The sequence below is a fragment of the Lactuca virosa genome, chromosome 8 (assembly GCF_052849685.1).
Source record: "Lactuca virosa cultivar CGN04683 chromosome 8, Lactuca_virosa_CGN04683_v6, whole genome shotgun sequence".
In the NCBI taxonomy this organism is placed as follows: Eukaryota; Viridiplantae; Streptophyta; class Magnoliopsida; order Asterales; family Asteraceae; genus Lactuca; species Lactuca virosa.
Window position 1 is genome coordinate 243,182,489 of NC_136433.1, and position 23,626 is coordinate 243,206,114.

The following is a 23,626-nucleotide window of genomic DNA, read 5'->3' on the forward strand; positions in this document are numbered from 1 at the left end:
GTTGAGTTGTAGGATAATTAATCATTTTATTATCATAATTACTAAAGGAATTAGTGAAAATCATGTGTGGGGTTCTAAATAATTTTTATGGTAAATAACTTAAGGTTTTTATATTAAAAATTGGACACTAAAAGTAAAGATTTTATTTTTTTTCAATTCTGTGTCGTGGGTTACAAGCCCATGTCGTGGAAAAGAATTAGCCGAAAAACGATGAGGCCCACTCTGCAGGCCCACGACGTGGAATTTATCACCACAACGTGGACTTTAAAAATCACGGATGGGGACCATTTTTAATCCAAACCATTTGACCATTACCCCATTTGTTTATTGAGCACACGAACAACATCAACCCCACCATCGATTTTCTGCCACTTTCTGCCAATTTCTTCCAAGTTTCTTGCATCAATTTGTCTTCAAACTCCAACTGGTAAGTGTTACTTCCACAAAGTTCATAGTGTTCTTTACTTTTATGCATTTGAAAGTTAGGGTTTCTTTAGCTATGAAAAACCCAAAATTGAGATCATTAGTTGGGTATTTTTGAATGCATGTGAAATGTTAGGCAATAGACTGATGAAATAAACAAACCCCAAGAGAGATTGATGGTTGATTTTGACCACAGGTGGCCGTTCCAGAACCACGTCTCGGACCGATTCCACGACGTGGAGATGAAACCCACGACGTGGAAACTAGGCAACCAGTTTGCTTTTTTGCTTTTTAATTTGATATCTTGGTTGTTTTTTGTTTGTTTCATTTTTGTTGGTCATTTCAGGAAAAATGGGTCCACGAAGGGCAGTTCCCCAACCTCAAGACCCGATTGATGTGGCGAGTATTCACCCGCTATACCGGTTTCCACAAAATATTCCCTGTACGATGTTGAACAATTATGAAAATCGTTTGGGATGATTATATAATCGTGAGTTTACAATTGGTCCATCTGTGGATTGGGCGTGGTTACGTGGGGTTGGCATGGTTGCGGAATTGGAGAGACATTGGACGAAAGTGTTCATAGGGAATGGCTTTTCATTTACTTGCAACAGGTGGAGGAATCTATTTTCTCTTCAAGAACCTGTCTACCGGGAATTATCGGTGGAGTTCTTTACCACCGTGATTTTTGATGTGACAACCCGAAATTTCTATCTTGTAAAGCCATTCAATTCAATCAAAGGTCAGACTAGTTTCTGTTACCTTTTAGCCTTGCTAAGGGTTATTTTAGAAGTTTTTTAAGCCTTGTGCCCATAGGACTTAATGCTATGTATTGTGAGTAAGGAATTTATGGGTTTCAAATTGAGCCAAGTTCATCCATCAAGGGATGTTTACTGCCCAAAGTGGGTTTACGACCGTAAACCCAAGCTTGGCCGTAAACCCCTTCCTCCAAGTATAGGATTCCTTCATTTCTTCCTCATTTCTCACATCTTCAAGGCTGAAAACTCATTTCTCTCTCAAGTATCATCAAGAACACTTCCATTTCTCTTCAAAGTTGTAAGTGATTCTTCCATTCTTACTTGGTATCCTTCTTATTCAAGTGAAACCCTATGATTTCATCCGTGAATTCATCTCTTTTGGGTTTAGATCTTCAAATCATCAAGAACACCAAGAACACACACTAGTTCTTTGGGCCGTAATCACCCTTTAAGCTTCCAAAACGTAAGTATCTCTTCCATATACTTGTTATCCGTTAGAAGCACTTGATTAACAACCAAGAAACAACCATTTTATGCTTGATCTTCAAGAGTTTACGGCCGTAAACCCTTCAAGTGGCCGTAAACCCTTCATAAGATCATGGTGGCCGTGAACCCTTCAACCCATGGCCGTAAACCCTTCAAGTTCATGTGTTAGCCGTAAACTCCATGGCCCTGAACACTCCTTAGCCGTGAACACTCCTTGGCCGTGAACACATCCTTGTGTGGCCGTGAACACCCTTTATACAATCATATGTGATTGTAACACTTCATTCTAAGTGTTTCCTAGTCCCTAAGGTTGTTCCCTTACATTATTAGTTGTTATACACACTAATTATATACATATATGTGTCATTATATGCTTAATAGGATCCGTCTGTGCTCGGGACTTCACTTGGCATACTTAGCATCCTATATCGACCTTTCATTCGAATCACTCACTACAGGTGAGTTCATACCCCTAACTTATCTTTTAACGATTTTAAATGCTTTTAGGGGGGGATACAAGTAGAAAACTATGTAGTTGTATAATCAATCACATGCGATTTATAACAATCAAACAAGAGGATTTCTTATACTTCAAAACTGTGTTATCAAACAAACTGTTTCAAATCATTTTATAAACTGACATCAAGTCATTAATAACCATTCAAATGTGTAAAACTCTTTTATATAATAAACTCTTTATCGTTTTACAAAACTCTTTTAAACTTATATATTGTCAAAATCATGTCTATATAGATATAGTTATATAAATAAGGTTGAAAGGGCTTAAGAACTGATAACTCGCTTTATTTCTGGTTCCTTGTTTGGTTGTGGACTTAGGATATCGGTTGTTTGTCCGAATGTCGTTTGAATCTTAGTTATATATTATGTGTATATATATATATATATATATATATATATATATATATATATATATATATATATATATATATATATATAAGTACTTTCAATCAGTTCAATACCTTTGGGTAGCAAAGGTGTACAAACATGATCAGTCATTCAATTATAGAGTTTACTAGTAAACTATAATAGGTATAGTTTAGGAGGTTACTACTTCTAGAATAATGAAACTTACATGAATCAGTACTTACATGAGTTAGTTTATACATGATTCAGTCCAAACATACAATAACTAGAATAGAAAGAAACACACAATAACTAGAACAGAAAGGAACATACAATAACAAGAACAGAAAGGAACATACACCCTTTTACAAGAACAAGATAACATTAATGTGAAACCACTACTTCACGGCTTAGCAATATATTTGTTAGGTCGCGTTTTGTAACCAGAGTCTCCTGGAGGGAGAGCGGGCATTGTGTGTATAGATCTATACGGGACTGACAATCCCGCATCCCGACTGTTCGCTACAGTTTGGCCGGCAGGCCTAGGGGTGACAAATGTCACATTAGTTTCGACGCCAGCAGGTCGTCGTGTTAAACACTCGTCAATCAGTATGGTTATAATCTCATCACATTTTAACCTTAATTAAACATATTGGTTTTAAGGTAGTTAGTGTCTCAGTAGTTACTTATTACAACATCACTGTACACTGTCATTTTCCCATTACATTCATATAGTGATCTTCTCACATAAAAGGTAATGTAAACTATTTTCTGGTAATAATAGTCATATACTTGGGAAAACACTCACTTTTACAAAAGAACAAACATATAGAAAAGTCGGGTCTTGGTAGAAGACTACTCTCCATTTTAGTAGAAAATATAGGATTTTCTAGGAAGTATACAAACTTTACATGAAACACTTACAAACATTTTCTTCAAACTTATACAAACATTTGACACTAAAATACTTATGAACTCACCAGCTTTAATGCTGATCTACTCTTTCAAAATAACTTGTATTCTCAGGTCACCAGTAGACAGGTACACTGGACCAGGTTTTGAGATGATGGAGCGTGTTCAAGACTCGTCTTTTATTTTGATATATATATATATATATATATATATATATATATATATATATATATATATATATATATATATATATATTTGGTGTCTTACAAATACATTCAGAACACACTTGTATTAACTATATTATTAATGCAATGGATGATGTTGTTGCTTGTTTTTACAATTGTGCATTGTTATGATACTAAACATGATGTCCTCCGCCCCCGAACGTTTCCGCAGTTATGGTTTGGGGGTGTGACAGATTGGCATCAGAGCTCTGTTTATAGTGAATTGAGTATATCAACCCATAAAAGATATACAACTATAAACACATTGGGATTAAAATACTCTGACCAAGAGTTTATACTTTTAAATAATAAAATATTTAACTAAAGTATACATACAAGCATTCATGAAAACTATATCTTTCCGAGAAGTGATCAGTGTCATACTAGAATAGAACAAAAGTATTGTGGTTGTTGGACAGCACAAGTAGGCTTGAGGACATATAATCAGATCTGGGAGTGATATAGCCTGATCAACTATATCTTTCCGAGAAGTGATTAGCATGTGCCTAGGAATGGTTGTGGTGTTGCAGTAAGTGTAAAAACTTACCAACACTACTACAATGAAAACTTTAGAACAGAACATAAAGCTAAAATACTATAGGAGTATTTTGTGTTACTATAATTACTTATTTGAGAACTAAAAGGTCTTTATTAGTATGTCAATAGTTGCTGAGTGGATACGCTAATGTTATATGTGACTAGGGTGTCATAGACTTAGAATCTATGATCCTTGCTTTATTTCCTGTTCCTTGTTTGGTTGTGGACTTAGAGTTAGGGTCACTTATTCGAAGGTCTATTCTGTTTTGATTACATATGACTATTATGCACTACTCAAGTATTGAAGTAACTGGTAAGGATCATCCTATAATTATCTTAAGTAGTACGTCTATTAACTATTTCTTTTACCCCTATTCTTGCGTAGATAACATGGCTGGATTCCATCTCCCCAGCGACTCGTACTTTCCCAACCAAGGAAATGGTGGATGGCTCGATGCAGAGCCAGAAGAGAATCATGAAATTCCTTTAGATGATGACTTCGCAGAAAACTTCCCAGAGGATTCTGACTCCAAGCTAGAAGTCAATGATCTACCCCTAGTGGATCCAATCCCAAATCCTAACCCTCGTCCGGCTTTTCAAGGCCCCACACCTCTGTAGGCAGTGAACTTGGGAAGATGGAGTCAAGAGCAGGGTCAACCCTTACCCTACAATGGAGACAGAAGCTTCTACAATCTGAGCGAGGGAGGCTCAGCAGACAGAATCCTGCCTATTCTGGTTCGTAGGGTTGCTCGAAATGACGAGCAGGGTAGGGCAGCCATCAACCGAGTTATGGAAGTTGATGCCGATGCAGGAGTCAATACAGTCTGCATTCGCCATCTACAAGCTGATCATGGAAGAACTCTGGACGACTATGAGGTCCTGCAGAGAGAACTTACTGCAACCCAAGCTGAAGTCAGGGAACTTCGAGCACGTCAGGCAACGTTCGAGAGGCGTATGCTGGAAATGGAGCGTCATCAGGCAGAATCAAAGGCTCATCCGAGTGGTTCTCGTCGCAAGTAGAATCTACTCTACTTCGTCTTTTGGACATAATTAGGTCTATGTATAGACTCTAGTATTAATTTCCCGCTTATTTTAAGACCTTGAACCATCGGTCTATCAGGTCTTAGTTCTGTCAAATTTTCTCTTTATGGTTTGATGTAAGACCTACTCCTAGTTCATTTTTCCCGAACTTGTTACATCTTTAATGTCAATGTTATTGACAGACATCTAATCTTTTGGGAAATCTTTATCCAAATGCTTTCATCCTTCTATTGTTAGATCTCTATTTCAATCATACTCTCATTTGTTTTGTCGGGCTATGGAGACTTAGTCCATGGACCACTCTCATTATACTCATAATTGAATTCTTACCGTCATCATCATCTTTATAAACTTTTAGTTGAAAGATGCATCCACGTCGATCAACGAGACACAATCCCCCAATAACTCCAATTCAACCACCACTACCTCCTCCACAATTCAATTCATCAACTATCCAAGCGGAAGTGGTTGCGGCTGTTATGGCAGCCTTAGCTCAATGCAGTGCTAGTGGTACTAGCCGGCGTGGAACAACTGTGCATTCCACTCAAGGTGATGCTCCCGTGCGCTCTAGAGAGTGCTCGTATAAGGACTTCACCAACTGCAAGCCCATGACCTTTAACGGTACTGGAGGAATCATTTCCCTCTCGCAATGGTTCAAAAAGACGGAGTCGGTCTTCGAGATCTGCTCCTGTCCGGAAGGGAGCAAAGTAAAATTTGATGCATGCACCTTCGCGGACAGAGCCCTGACATGGTGGAATAGCCATGTCAAGTCACTAACCCTGATAGTGGCTAATGCTATGGGCTGGGAAGCTCTGAAGGAGCTCATGATTGAGGAGTACTGCCCGAGGGGCGAGGTTCAGAAACATGAACAAGAACTCTGGAGCCTAACCATGAAGGGCTCTGACATAGTTGCCTACACCGCCAGGTTCAGCGATCTGGTGGCTCTATGTCCAGGAATGGTCCCTACTGAGGGAAAGAAAGTCGAGAGGTATATCTGGGGGCTGGTGCCTCCATTCCAGGGGAATGTCTTAGCTTCAAACCCCACTACTATCGACAGTGCCAAGCGATTGGCACAGCGACTCATCGATCACGGAGTCCGCACACCGACAACGACAACAACCCTTTCCATCCCAGAACCATCAAAAGCCACTGAAAACAATCGGAAGTTTTGGGACAACAAAAAGAAAGGCAACGCGGCGCAGAACTCTTCCAAAAAGCAGCAGGTCGTGGCTGTTCATGCCGCGATAGCACCTACTGCCACTTCGCCGATGAAGCAGTATGCAGGAAGCTTGCCCAAGTGCAACAAGTGCATCTTCCACCACAATGGACCCTGCCGGGAAATGCAGTGTGTAAACTGCAATAGGAAAGGGCACATTGCCCGTTTCTGCAAAGCTCCGGCTAGGCCAATCACCCAAGTCCCCGGCGTTGGTGTGGTCCAGGCTTGCTACGGATGTGGCGAGGTGGGTCACTTCAAAAGGAACTACTCGTAGGCAGGGAACGAGGGCGGAGCAGGAAGAGTTTTGGCTATAGGCCACGAGGAAGCGGTAGCAGACCCTACAGTGGTCACGGGTACGTTTCTCCTCGATAACTCTTATGCATGCATACTGTTTGATAGTGGAGCGGAGAGGAGTTTCGTGAACCAGAAATTTGCACACTTACTTAAACAAAAACCACGTGCACTGAAAGAACCGTTCACTGTAGAAATGGCTAACGGAAAGACTAAGAGCACTAGCTGCATATACATAGGATGCACCTTAACTTTAGATAGCCATTCATTTCCAATGGACCTCATGCCGGTCTCAATTAAAAGTTTCGACGTCATTATCAGCATGGATTGATTGAGTCTTCATCGTGCTGACATCATGTGTTATGAAAAGGCCGTTCGTCTTAATCTACCATCTAACGAAACTCTAGTTATCTATGGTGACAAACCAGGCACGAACCTTCGTATCATCTCGAGCATACAAGCCCAGAAGTACTTGCAAAAGCAATGTCATGCATTCCTTGCTCATGTAGTCGATATGAGCCAGGAGACGAAAGACATAAAGAACATCCAAGAGGTACGCGACTTTCCCGACATCTTTCTAGAAGAACTACCAGGATTACCTCCACAGCGTCAAGTCGAGTTCAGAATGGACTTAGTTCCAGGGGCTACCCCAGTATCCAAATCGCCATATCGTCTAGCATCAGCTGAGATGCAGGAGCTATCCGGTCAACTTAACGAACTGCTCAGCAAGGGCTTTATTAGACCAAGCTTCTCACCCTGGGGAGCACCGGTCTTGTTCGTAAAGAAGAAAGACGGATCGTTCCGTATATCCATCGATTACAGAGAAGTAAACAAGCTTACTGTCAAAAATCGTTACCCTCTACCTCGCATAGACGACTTGTTCGACCAACTGCAAGGGGCGAATTACTTTTCAAAGATTGATCTAAGATCCGGGTATCACCAGTCACGAGTGCTAGAGGAGGATGTTCCCAAGACAGCCTTCCGAACTCGTCATGGACACTACGAGTTTGTAGTGATGCCATTTGGATTGACCAATACGCCCGCAGTATTCATGGACTTAATAAATAGGGTGTGCCGTCCTTACTTGGATAAGTTCGTCATTGTTTTCATCGATGACATACTTATCTACTCTTGTAGCAAGGAGCAGCATAGTCAACACCTGCGTCAGGTCTTAGAAACACTACGAGCAGAGAAGCTTTATGCAAAGTTCTCTAAATGCGAATTTTGGATTCAAAGAGTCGAATTCTTGGGTCACGTGGTCAGCGAAGACGGAATTCACGTGGACCCTTCCAAAATAAAGGCCATTGAGAACTGGTCAGCTCCGAAGACGCCTACAGAAATTCGTCAATTTCTAGGCCTCGCTGGCTACTATCCCAGGTTCATTCAGAACTTCTCTAGGATCGCGAAACCGCTTACTACCTTGACCCAGAAAGGCATGGCCTTTGACTGGGAACAGAAACAAGAAAAGGTGTTCCAAACGCTGAAGCGAGCCTTATGCAGCGCACCGATACTATCCCTCCCAGAAGGGATAGAATACTTTGTGGTTTATTGCGATGCATCCAACCAAGGGCTTGGCTGTGTTCTTATGCAACGAGGAAAGGTCATCGCCTATGCCTCAAGACAGCTAAAGACACACGAAGTCAACTACACCACACATGATCTTGAGTTAGGAGCAGTGGTATTTGCTCTGAAGATCTGGAGACACTACCTGTATGGTACAAAAAGCACTATCTTTACATACCACAAAAGCCTTCAACATATATTCGACCAGAAGGAACTCAATATGAGACAACGACGGTGGGTCGAGCTTCTCAATGACTACGAATGTGAAATTCGTTATCATCCCGATAAAGCCAACGTAGTAGCTGATGCCCTAAGTCGGAAAGAATAATCTGGTCGTAGAGTCAAATCATTGACTATGACTATCCATTCACATCTGTCCACACAAATTAAGGAGGCTCAGCTTGAAGCCTGAAAATGTGACAGGTGAATCCTTAAGAGGGATGGATAAAAACTTGGAAGTCAAGGGTGGCGGAGCCTTGTATCTCATGGATCAGATCTGGACACCGAGGCACGGTGGTTTCAGAGACTTGGTCATGGCCGAAGCGCACAATACTCGATATTCTGTCCACCCAGGTTCAGATAAGATGTATCTGGATCTCAAAAAGTTATACTGGTGGCCTAACATGAAAGCAGAGATTGCTACCTATGTGAGTAAGTGTCTTACTTGCGCCAAGGTTATGGTCGAATACCAGAAACCCTCAGGTTTACTACAACAACCGGAGATACCGGAATGGAAGTGAGAGCGGATCACAATGGACTTCATAACCAAGTTGCCCAAGACAACGGGTGGTCTTGATACCATTTGGGTGATTGTAGACAGGTTAGCAAAGTCCACACACTTCCTGTCTATCAAGGAAACTGACAAGATGGAGAAACTAACGAGAACCTACATTAGGGAGATCGTACGACTACATGGTGTTCCCATATCCATTATCACTGATAGAGATAGTAGATTCACTTCAAGGTTCTGGTAGTCGCTGCAAAGTTCCATAGGAACTAGGCTAGACATGAGTACAACCTACCATCCGCAAACCGACGGACAAAGTAAGAGGACTATTCAAACTCTGGAAGATATGTTGCGAGCCTGTGTAATAGATTTTGGAAAGGCATGGGATACTCATTTACCCCTTGTCGAGTTCTCCTACAATAACAGTTATCACACAAGCATAAAGGCAGCTCCATTTGAAGCCCTCTATGGCCGAAAGTGCAGATCCCCTCTGTGTTGGGCTGAAGTGGGTGACACCCAGTTAGCTAAAGGACGAGTTCCTGATAGCACTCTCACAGGTCCGGATATCATTCGGGAAACGACAGAGAATATCGTTCAGATTCGTGAACGATTGAAAGCCTCTAGAGACCGACAGAAAAGCTACGCAGACAAGAGAATGAAACCTTTGGAATTCCAGGTTAGTGACCGTGTTCTATTGAAGGTCTCACCCTGGAAGGGCTTGATACGCTTCGTAAATCATGGAAAGCTAAATCCAAGATATGTAGGGCATTTCGAGATTCTCGCTAGAATCGGCCCTGTAGCTTACAAACTCAAACTACCTCAAGAACTTAGTAACGTACACCCTACATTCCACGTTTCGAACCTGAAAAAGTGTCTATCCGACGAGACTCTTGTAATCCCACTCGACGAAATCGAGATCAACGAGAGCCTCAACTTCGTGGAAGAACCAGTAGAGATCATGGACCGTGAGGTCATGCAAACAAAGCAAAGTCGTATCCCGATAGTGAAGGTTAGCTGAAATGCCAAGCGGGGACCTGAATTCACTTGGGAGTGCGATGATCAAATGAAACTGAAATATCCTCATCTTTTTACTTAGTTATCTGTATTTGCTTAAAATCTAATTTCGGGACGAAATTCCCTTTAACGGGGGATGATGTGACAACCCGAAATTTCTATTTTGTAAAGCCATTCAATTCAATCAAATGTCAGACTAGTTTCTGTTACCTTTTAGCCTTGCTAAGGGTTATTTTAGAAGTTTTTTAAGCCTTGTGCCCATAGGACTTAATGCTATGTATTGTGAGTAAGAAATTTATGGGTTTCAAATTGAGCCAAGTTCATCCATCAAGGGATGTTTACTGCGCAAAGTGGGTTTACGACCGTAAGCCCAAGCTTGGCCGTAAACCCCTTCCTCCAAGTATAGGATTCCTTCATTTCTTCCTCATTTCTCACATCTTCAAGGCTGAAAACTCATTTCTCTCTCAAGTATCATCAAGAACACTTCCATTTCTCTTCAAAGTTGTAAGTGATTCTTCCATTCTTTCTTGGTATCCTTCTTATTCAAGTGAAACCCTATGATTTCATCCGTGAATTCATCTCTTTTGGGTTTAGATCTTCAAATCATCAAGATCACGAAGAACACACACTAGTTCTTTGGGCCGTAATCACCCTTTAAGCTTCCAAAACGTAAGTATCTCTTCCATATACTTGTTATCCATTAGTAGCACTTTATTAACAACCAAGAAACAACCATTTTATGCTTGATCTTCAAGAGTTTACGGCCGTAAACCCTTCAAGTGGTCGTAAACCCTTCATAAGATCATGGTGGTCGTGAACTCTTCAACCCATGGTTGTAAACCCTTCAAGTTCATGTGTTAGTCGTAAACTCCATGGCCGTGAACACTCCTTAGCTGTAAACACCCCTTGGCGATGAACACATCCTTGTGTGGCCGTGAACACCCTTTATATAATCATATATTATTATAACACTTCATTCCAAGTGTTTCCTAGTCCCTAAGGTTGTTCCCTTACATTATTAGTTGTTATACACACTAATTATATACATATATGTGTCATTATATGATTAATAGGATCCGTTTGTGCTTGAGACTTTACTTGGCATACTTAGCATCCTATATCGATCTTTCATTCGAATCACTCACTACAGGTGAGTTCATACCCCTAACTTATCTTTTAATGATTTTAAATGCTTTTATGGGGGGGGGGGGGGGAATACAAGTAGAAAACTATATAATTGTATAATCAATCACATGTGATTTATAACTATCAAACAAGAGGATTTCTTTTACTTCAAAACTGTGTTATCAAACAAACTGTTTCAAATTATTTTATAAACTGACATCAAGTCATCAATAACCATTCAAATGGGTAAAACTCTTTTATATAATAAACTCTTTATCGTTTTACAAAACTCTTTTAAACTTATATATTGTCAAAATCATGTCTATATAGATATAGTTATATAAATAAGGTTGAAAGGGCTTAGGACTGATAACTCGCTTTATTTCTGGTTCCTTGTTTGGTTGTGGACTTAGGGTATCGGTTGTTTGTCTGAATGTCGTTTGAATATTAGTTATATATTATGTATATGTATATAGATATAAAAGTACTTTCAATCAGTTTAATACCTTTGGGTAGCAAAGGTGTACAAACATGATCAGTCATTCAATTACAGAGTTTACTAGTAAACTATAATAGGTATAGTTTAGGAGGTTACTACTTATAGAACAATGAAACTTACATGAATCAGTACTTACATGAGTTAGTTCATACATGTGTCAGTTCAAACATACAATAACTAGAACAAAAAGAAACACACAATAACTAGAATAGAAAGGAACATACAATAACAAGAACAGAAAGGAACATACACCCTTTTACAAGAACAAGATAACATTAATGTGAAACCACTACTTCACGGCTTAGCAATATATTTGTTAGGTCGCGTTTTGTAACCAGTGTCTCTTGGAGGGAGAGCGGGCATTGTGTGTATAGATCTATACGGGACTGACAATCCCGCATCCCGACTGTTCGCTACAGTTTGGTCGGCAGGCCAAGGGGTGACAAATGTCACATTAGTTTTGACGCCAACAGGTCGTCGTGTTAAACACTCGTCAATCAGTATGGTTATAATCTCATCATATTTTAACCTTAATTAAACATATTAGTTTTAAGGTAGTTAGTGTCTCAGTAGTTACTTATTACAACATCACTGTACACTGTCATTTTCCCATTACATTTATATAGTGATCTTCTCACATAAAAGGTAATGTAAACTATTTTATGGTAATAATAGTCATATACTTGGGAAAACACTCACTTTTACAAAAGAACAAACATACAGAAAAGTCGGGTCTTGGTAGAAGACTACTCTCCATTTTAGTAGAAAATATAGGATTTTCTAGGAAGTATACAAACTTTACATGAAACACTTACAAACATTTTCTTCAAACTTATACAAACATTTGACACTAAAATACTTATGAACTCACCAGATTTAATGTTGATCTACTCTTTCAAAATAACTTGTATTCTCAGGTCACCAGTAGACAGGTACACTGGACCAGGTTTTGAGAAGACGGAGCGTGTTCAAGACTCGTCTTTTATTTTGTTATATATATATATATATATATATATATATATATATATATATATATATATATATATATATATATATATATATATATATATATATATATATATATATATATATATATGGTGTCTTACAAATACATTCAGAACACACTTGTATTAACTATATTATTAATGCAATAGATGATGTTGTTGCTTGTTTTACTATTGTGCATTAATATGATACTGAACATGACGTCCTCCGCCCCCGAACATTTCCTCCGTTCTGGTTTGGGGGTGTGACATTTGAGGACAAAACTATTGATCCAACCTACAACCGGGCACTTGTTTTTAGACTGGGGGCGTGTACCGAGAGTGTAGTCTTCGAGAGTTCGCATGGCGCATGGGACTTTATACCAAGGAGGAGACCCTCTCACCATTTTTTGTTCTATTCTTGCAGCGATGTGTTCGAGACTTCACATCCGGGATTTTTGTTGCCCAATTTTGGAGGACTATATTGAATCATGAGTACAACTCTAGTGATGCATGCGGGGGGCAAATTCGGAATCCTGTGTATTGTTTCTTGACCCGCCTCATTACCTTCACAATAAATCATAAAAACCATGGAGATGAAGTCCCTCTTCAAAACTTGTTTTATTTGTGGAGCATTGTCACCCCCGGTGTTTGTTGTGATCTTCCGTATATGCTTGCGCGATTTATGGGTAGCAAGGCGACCAACTCTAGACCCGGTAGTCCCATCACGGGTGGGCATCTAGTCACCCGACTTGCCCGATCTTATGGCATCTTAACTCCTAATTTTATTAGGAATCTTACGCTCTTCCAGGATAGTGACTTAACTATCCAAGTTTTGGGTGTCTTGCGAGTTGTAGTGAATGTGGGAGGAGTTTATGTGATACCCCTGGAGGATGAAGAACAACAACTTGGGAACAAGAAGAACAACCACCGTCAAGGCGAAGGAATGTGAGAGGTCGAGGAGAAAGGGGACGACCACAACCACCACCACAACCGTTTGAGGGCGGTATACCGACTGACCCGTTTCAAAGCCGGGTTGGTTTGTACTTGGACAATCTTCGCGGGGGAGTGACTTACAACATTTAAATTCTTGAATCCATGTTTACACATATAAACTTAGTTCGACCCCCTACGATGCCTCCTCAAGGCCCGTACATTCCAACGTGGGAAGAATTATGGATACAAAAAGGAGATGGTGCCGGAACCAGTGGAGCACATCATGATCAAGAAGATGATTAGTTTATCCTTTTATTTCTTTTATTTCGTTTAGTTTATTGCTGGTTTGTTTGTTTTGAGCTTAGTTTAATTTGGTTGTGTAACGAGTATTTAAATTGTTATGTTTCTTGTCTACTTCTTTTGGTTATTATTTTCAGAATTGGTTAGAGAAAATGCGACTAAGGAACCTTAGAGATATGAGAGCATCAACACGATTAGCCGTGTCATTTATAGTCGAGAGTCGAGACCCACAATCTTAGATAAGTGTGGGGTTAATCTAGAGAGAAGCAAGTTAGGAAAGAGTCAAGATACATGCAGTTCAGAAGGGTCTTAATATGTTAAGATACAAGTGCACATTACACTCATTTAAAGAAAAGCGCTTTCTGTAATGCCCAGTTTCCACGACGTGGAAACCAATTCCACGTCACGGATTGAGTTCAATACGCGATTTCAGAAAATGGAGTTATTCGAAGCCACGTCGTGTAATTCTACACCACGACGTGGAATGCAGAAGTTCAATTTTCCCTCTTTTCTACACCATTCCATGTGGCGTATGCTTTCCTACATTTACGCTTTGGAGATTTTTCTACACCACATTTGTTGAAGATTGAAGACTTGATTCATAATTTTGTCGGCATATTTGCATATCTCACTTGTTAAAGATCCAAGTTCCATTTAGGTTGACAATAGCTTTAACATTTAAATTTCTATAATCATGCTGAAAAAAAAAAACAACATATTTGAAAACTAAACAACTATTTTCTTTGAAAATATCCGGATATTAAATGGAATAAATAAACCAACATTCAAATTACAACAATAACAATGCTAAGCCAACATTTAAATTTCTATAATCATGCTAAAAACAACATATTGTAACCATTTTTTCATAGTAACGATAAGTAAACAAACACTAATTTAAAAAACTAAACCGCATGTAGATTAAAAAAATGCAAATGTATACCACATCAATCAGTAAGAATCATTATCTTATTAATGAAACTCATTTCACTAACTTATTAACAAAAAATTACCAAATGTACAATAACCCAATGCACACTTTACGCATTCTATACTTGTACATTCATATAACCACTAACCAAATTACATCAAAACTTCAAGGCTACTAATAAATACTACTCTATCTATCAAAGACAACACAATTACCCAATAACACACAATATAGTTTGGTGTTTTTTTTTCAACAACTAATAGACTAAATCTTAAATAAACAAAACCTAGAATTGATAAATGTTGATTAAAACACAAAATGAGTTAAGATCTTACCATATTTTCGGGATTGTTGAAGAAATCGTCCATGATAGCTCTAAGGAAATCGCAGAGAGAGAGAGAGAGAGAGAGAGAGAGAGAGAGAGAGAGAGTGAGAGTGAAAAATGATGAAAAAAACGTTTTTATACTAATCCATTTCGAAATCGCATATGGAAAGAAGGAAATCGCAGATGGACTGTTCCATTTGCGAACGTACAAGTGCCTAAAACACATATGTGCTTTAGGCACTTGTACGTTCGCAGATGGAAAGGCTAAATCGCAGATAGGCTTAATCCATCTGCGATTTTAAGGGCTATTTTTGTAATTTGGGTTTTTTTTTGCTATTTTCCACAAATTTATTTTCTCTAAGAGTAAATTACACGAATGGTCCCTATGGTTTGGGGTAATTTACACGTTTGGTCCCTAACTTATTTTTTTAACTCGGAAGGTCTCTATTGTTTGTTTTTGTTGCGGGCTTGGTCCCTGTCGTACCTAAAAAGACAATTTTGCTCTTGATTCTTTAATATATTTAAATAAGCACACCCCCAACCCCACTTCCATTTCACCTTACCTTACCTACCTCACCTTATTTACATAAATTAAAAAATCAATGGCAAAATAGTCCTTTTAGGTAAGACAGAGACGAAGCGTGCAACAAAAACAAACTATAGGGACCAAACGTGTAAATTACCCCAAACCATAGGGACCATTCGTGTAATTTACTCTTTCTCTAATTATTGTAATTTTTTTGTGCATCTTTTGGAATATTTGCACTAGATATGTCGCTTAATTGTTTCACCTAAATTTATATCACTAGTTTTTCTTGTATGCCAAGTCATTTGTTAATGTTAGTTACATTACAAGAAATGGAAATGTATTAATTAGGGAAAATGACTTGCGATTGTAATTACCTTTTCGTCTTGTTCACGTTTAGGTAACTTTATTCTTTTTGTTCACATTTGACCATTTAGCTTGCTAAATGTGTTCATATATTATCATTGTCACTTGCTATAGCATCTGACAATGATAATATTTGAACACATTTAACAAGTTAAATTGTCAAATGCGTACAAAAGAAGAAATTATTTAAATGTGAACAATTTTGTTTTTACAAATTTCTTAAAAAAAAATTATAATTTCTTACAACATTTTTATGATATTTTTTTTGTACATGTTTTTCTAATACAATGTTTTAAATCTTTGTTTATAATTTGTTTTTAACTTTTTTTTTATTCATATAATTTTAATGCAAGTGCTTTTAAACCAAATATTTTATAAATGTTGTAAATTTTTCTTACAAGTATTTAACTTGTTTTTTTACATTTTCATAGAATTTTTTATAACTTTCATACATTTATTTCTAAACTTTCTTTTACAACATTTTTAAAGTGTTTCACAGATTTTGTATGATAGTTTAATATTTTTTATAACATTTTAAAATACTTTCGTTAAATACTAGTTTAAAATGTTGTATTAAAAAAATTAAAAGTTTTTATAAACTTCTAATTTAAAAGTATTAAAAAGTTGGAATAATTTTATAATATCTACATTATATAGATTTTTTTTATTTGCTAAGTAATATTTACTTTTTATTTTCTTAAAAGACCCTCCATACTTATTGTTATATATTTAATTTATTTAATTTTATTGTTAGATACTATTTACTTTAAAAATATTGGATATGCTTAAAAACAAAAGAAAAAAAATTATAAAAGACTATATAAAATATTTCACAAAACAAAAATATATATTCATTAATTAAAAAGTAAAGTTTAAAATTGGTCAATATTTAATTAATATTTAGGAAATTATGGTTATTTTAAAAATAACGTTTGAACAAAATAATACAAACAAATATGAAAAATTGAATCGCTTTTAAAAGTGAGGAAAATGACTTATCAGAATTATTAACTTTTCATTTTGTTCACATTTAGACAACTATTTTTTTGGTACACATTTAAGCATTTAACTTGTTAATTTGTTCACATATTACCATTGTCACCTACTATAGCCGGTGACAATAACAATATGTGAATACATATAACAAGTTAAATGGTTAAATGTGTACAAAAATAGAGAAGTTATCTAAATATGAACAAAGCGATAAAGATGATTACTCTTTTAAGTCATTTTCCCCATTATTTAAATCATTTCTTTGTTTGGTGTTTAATGGAAGATTTTTTTGTGGTTTGATACTTTTTAAACATAAATGATTGTATGTTTCTTGAAAGACATCGTAATTGTTATTTGATGATTTTTAATGAATTTACCGATGATTGATTTATGCAAAACTGATATTGAATTATGTATATTGTTGGAATATAGACCAAAATCTTGTGAGGCACGTACACACAAAGGTTTGTCAAATTTTTTTTGAATGTTTGGTCTGTTAAATGAAAATTATTAATGCAGTTATGCAGGACAACTGTAATCAACAATGATTAGTAGCCCTTTTGGTTCCATAAGCGTAGCTTTGGTGGAAATAATATGTCCATGACAAAAGGGCTGTTACAATTGGTAAGTTGAATCCATAAACATTGCTTTGTTTGAACTAACATATGTAGGCTGATAATTTGGGTCCATATGTATTGCTTTAGTTGAAATGACATGTGTATTAATAAAGGCTATTAAGCATTATTGATTGCAATGGGTTCAAGTTCATTATTTGCCGAAATAAAAATCTAACAACAGCTGCGTCAAAGGAATGGAAAAATACTTTAATAATTTATGATAATAATCATAATGAAATTATATATATATATATATATATATATATATATATATATATATATATATATATATATATATATATATATATATATATATATAGGCTTAGGTTATTTTGGTTTTACCAACTATTGTGTGTCAGAATTCATAGATCTGGACCAACGGATGAAATTAATCAATGAACATGATTTGAGAGTGTATGATATTACAATGCGATAGCATGTACCATATAATCACACAAATTTTAGCAAAAGGGTATTTTGGACAATTAACTACAATTATAAGAGTAAATTTTCGGATTTTTAGGGATAATTAATTATTCTAATTTTAAAAATCTGAATTTTTTTAATTAATTCAATTTTAATTCTAACATAATTTGTAAACATAACCGATTTTATTCTGTCAGAATATTTTTTTGTTAAAATGATGCTCTTTCAGAATTTTATTCTATTAGAATATTATTGAAGAATAACAAAATTCTTGAATCCGAGATTGAAAAATAACAATATACTAATATATTCTTATACATCCAAACTTAAATACAAATTCATACATATTCTTACAGACTAAAAGTCTTATACATTTTAATATAATTATACATATCCTAAAAGAATATCAACAAAAATGAATAAAATTCTTAAAAAATAACAACATTATTAAAATGTGAGTATGATTAAACTTTATTCATTCTTCAAGTTATTCCTATTAGGTCTTCAACGCATTCTTCCAGCCATTCGTATCACAAATATAACAAAAACTAATAATGGTTAAAAACATGTTACTTGCAATTAATTATCACTGTATATGTTCTGGTAGAATACATAGAATATGAGAGAATACATAGAATATATTCTGGCAGAATACATAGAATACATTCAAAAGAGTAATCAAGATATTGAAAAAAAGCAATTATGTGTCATATCATGGAGTTTAATCCTTAATGAAAAATTCACAAATAACAACCAAAACCATCCAACATAAAATATTCTTAAAGAATCATTAAACTAAAAGCAGAATTACAATGTAAAATTCTAACAGAATGTGTATATGATACAGAATGTATATATTCTTGCACACTTTTCCACATATTGCTTATTTAATCAGGTGATTACAAATGATTTTGAGAAGGGTTTTCTCATTCATACAATGTTTATGTTCTTAACTGTCTCAAATTTGTGAAAATCTCTTACTGTGAATCATTTCATGACCCTAAATTGATTAAAAAACAAATTCTAATAGTAAAGATTGATGCTACTCACGTAATTAACAAATAAGGAGTTAACATCCACAAAAAAACATATCAAAAGGTTTAATGAAGAAAATAAAAGAAATACTCACTTTTTCACTTTTTAGATCAAACTTATTTAACGCGAATTGCAGCAAACCCGTCCAATTTATTATTTTGGTTGACTCCAGTAATAAAGTTTCCTACTTCCTTTTCAAAAGAGTCACCTTATGCAGCATTACTAACATTTTCACTTGCAGCAACTTCTGCTGCTTCTAGGGCATCTGCATTTCTTGCAGCCATCTGCACAATTTAAGAAAACTCCTTATTTCAAATAAAGATTACATTTTTTTATCTCGGGTATTCCTTCTTTCTTGTTATACCCAAAAGGGGTTGGGAAAAGATCGAAACTTTATGAATATAATAAAAATAATCAAGAAATCTCACAATTTCGATGTATTCTTCCTTCAGTTTCTTGGCGTCGGAATCGGTGGTGAAAGATAACCATTTGTAGATACACGACCAACAATAGAGGTGGCCGCAAAGAGTGACCACCAGATCTTTAACGAAGTTGAGGTAGATGCTGCATTCGAAAGGGCAAAGACTTGTCGGGTTTCCGGCGTGGCGGCAACGGAGCACGAAGAGTCGGCGATTGAGATGATGGCGGTGGTGGTCGGCAGCCAAGATGATGATGGTTGTGGACGATGGATTTTGAGAAAACGGGGAAAGGGTGGTGGTGTTATAGGGTTGTAAAACTGATAACCTAATTTAAAGGGGATATTATTTGGTTTGATCAATTTACCATAATTAATTATAGTATAGATTACTATTATACCCTTATATTTATTATTAATAATTTATTTTTTCTTAAATTCTCATTGGTCCATAGATACATACAATACTTGCTGGAAACATTTGAACCTAGCTTTTTCTCTCTCTCTCTCTCTCTCTCTATATATATATATATATATATACATATATATATATATATATATATATATATATATATATATATATATATATATATATATATAACCCGTGAGAACCACGGTTATAAAATTAATTAAACTTTCATATTAAAAAATCAAAATTATTAATCAACTATTTTAAATAACTTATTACTTAATAGATATTTTTTAGTTATATAAAATTATAATCGTTGGTTTAAATAAATACGTGAAGTGATATCACCTTATAATCTTTATTAATTTTATTTTATTTTTTAATCTAATGTTATTAATTTAATATAATTAGAGTGAAAAAATCTAAAATTTGAAATTTAAAATAGAGAATCAATTATTAATTTAATGTAATTAGAATGAGAAATTTAAAATTTGAAATTGATAATTTAATAGGTTGACAAGTGGCATGATAAGTGACATATAATATTAATGAGGAGTTCTAATAGTATGTCACTTGTCAATAAAAGAATAAACATATTCATCTAAAAAAATGATTTTTTTTTTTCAGCGAATTTATTAAAAAACCTACGATTTTTTTATAAAAAAATTAAGAAAAAAGTCTTGTAATCTCTAAGTATTTTTTTATTCATTTTTATGATTTTTAGGGTTTTTTTAGGGTTTTTTTTGTTTTCCAAATAACTCTTCCCTATATATATATATATATATATATATATATATATATATATATATATATATATATATATATATATATATATATATATATATATATACCTTAACCTTAATAAACATTTAGCCTCAAATGCTGAATTTTAAGAGGTACACGACTTTAATGCAATTTGTACAATGTATTTATGCATTGAAATCTTATTTAGTCAATAAAGTCAAAAAGTCAAAAGATAAGATAAGGGCGGAATATCATCTGAACAAACTCTTAACATGAATCAGTCAAAATTGAATCGGTCATCACATTATTCAGCCGATTAAATCGTTCAACATCCACCTTTCTCCATAAACCGTACACTCTTTCATACCATATGTCGCCCGCCGCTCTGCCTCAAATTCCTTTTCTCTCCCGTCTCTTTTGAAAATCTTGGCCACCACTATGCCCATCGCAACAGAACACAACCAACAATCTTCGTTATCATCTGCACTACCTTTAACCACCAAATTCATGTATTTCTCTCTCTCTCTCTCTCTCTCTCTCTCTCTTACAGCCAACTGAAAAACTTTATTCTGCAGATGATTTCTATTTCTATTTCTAGATCTCTCTCTTTTCAGATCTCTTATTTCTTCAAACTAATCAACAAGGTACAATCTTCCTCAATAGGCTGGAATAATTTCTATACGTGAATATTACACAAGTTATACATCTAATACCGGTACCTTAGAACTTCGAACAACAATATGAATGAAATTGAAGGGAAAGATCAATCCTTTATAAGATATAAATGTATAATTTTTAACTTCTTTTTTGTCTTATTATTGAGGAGACGGGTATTTATTACACACCAGAAACGACATTGATATGCAATAATGCCCCTCTTCTCAATGGAGAACATGACTAAAGAAGCTGATCAACCATCCACCTCCTTCTCACACCATAAACCACCACCGTTTTTGCTACTTCCTCCACCTTCTTATTCCTACTTTTTTTGTGCATCTATGTTCCTATATCCCCTTTTTTCCGACCACCCTTTCATAGGGGGTGTTTGGCTTAGCTTTTCACAGCCAAAAGTCCTTTTTGAAAAAGAAAAAAAGCAAAAAATGTTTGGCAAAACTAGTTTTAAAAGCTACTTTTGGAGTTTTGATACAAGGAAAATGAACTTTTTGGAAAAGTCAGGAAAACCTGACTTTTTGTAACTTTTCCAAAAATGACTTTTGGGTTGTGAAAAGCTAAGCCAAACACCCCCTAACAATCTCTCCGCTTTTAATTTTAAGGTTTTCTTTTTATTTTTGGATATTGATTTTGATTTCGTTTTTACTGATATGCTAGGGTTTTTTGTTAGGTGCTTGGGAAACCAGGGGATAGTTATTGAAGCTAATGAATTGTTTGATCAAATTGACTACATGGGTAATGTAAGTTGTTGAAGAAACAAAAACAAAATAGCGATGAGGAAACAAAAATATCAGAGTATGAAGGGGATGGAACTAATGTTGTAAGTTCGTAATTGTTTGTTGTTTTTAAATGAAAATACATTTGAAGAAATCGATTGCTTACTCTCTTATTTTTTTTCTTAAAATTTTAGGAATGGGCTGCATGATCGAGGCAATGTTCAGTTGAAAGGCTTCCAATGGATGAGAAAATTCTTAGTGACCAAATGATATGCTTGGGTTTTTCGCATGGTTTATGCACTCCAATCTTGCATAGTATATTTTCCTTTTATATTCTTAAATATTGCATTGTTCTTGGTTTCCTTTTTTTCATCTCTATACAACTTGTGATGGATAAGGAACAAGTGTGCTCTAGGTGTTATGTTCAAAGACCAAACCAATAAGCTGTAAGACAGCAGTGCCAAGGAGACAGGAGCACTAGGGTCAAAAACGTCCAAAAAAGGAAAAAAAAAAGTAGAAAACCATCAAAAGAGACCTTAGCAAAAAACAGCCAACCAAAAGGAGAAACATCCAAAAAGGTAAATACAATATACAAAGAACACCAATGCCCCAATCAGTACGAAGAGCAAGAGGCAAAATTGTCCAAAACCCCCAAAAAAAACAAGCCACAAAAGAAGCAACCAAACCGAAACATAGAGCTAGAACAAAAACAAACTACAGAAAATGGTAGATGACATGAGTGAAATAGCAATGATGATAAATCAAAGTAAACCCAGTGTGAGTTTTATGTTTTCTGACTTTTTCATCTAAAGAATTACAATTATAAAGCAAATTTGTTTTGAAAATATATGGTCTCAAGTTGATAAATCTGGACACATATGAACTGTCTTCTTGTTTTGGTTAATCTTTATTTCTTAAAGGTGTCAGATATTTGTATGTTTATATATATTAGATGTTGGTGTCACTTTTGGTTTCCCAGAAATGGGATGAATACAATCAATTACATCCCATGTACAACCAGTTGCTCGGCAACTCTGTAGATTTGATTTTCTTTTGTACCTTTCTTTGAATCTTTGACTCTTTTTACTTAAATATATATGTTTTGTTAGCCTTGATTGTATCTTGGTATAAGGTATAATGTATGCATATCCATCCTAAAAATGGTGGCATCATAATTTTCATTTAAATCAAGGTACAAACCAACTAATTTTAAAAACAATAAAGATTGTGTTTGAGAAATGATACAAAAAATGACATAGTTTCAACTCCTATTGTTTTAAAATTAAATTTGGTCATTTCTATTATAAATCAAGGTTTATTTGAGGTTTTTGTATATCAATTTGAACTAAAGAAGACAATTACTTAGGCTGAAACTTATTGAGGACCTAAGGCTTCCATGTTGAAGGATTAAAGAGCTAAAGTTTGAAAAAAAACAAATGAGGATGAAGGATTAAAGAGCTAAAGTTTGAAAAAAAACAAGGAGCTTTGAGCACATGAAGGTGATACTTCTTTGAGATTGATACATAAAGCTGAAGTAAAGAAAAGAAGATGA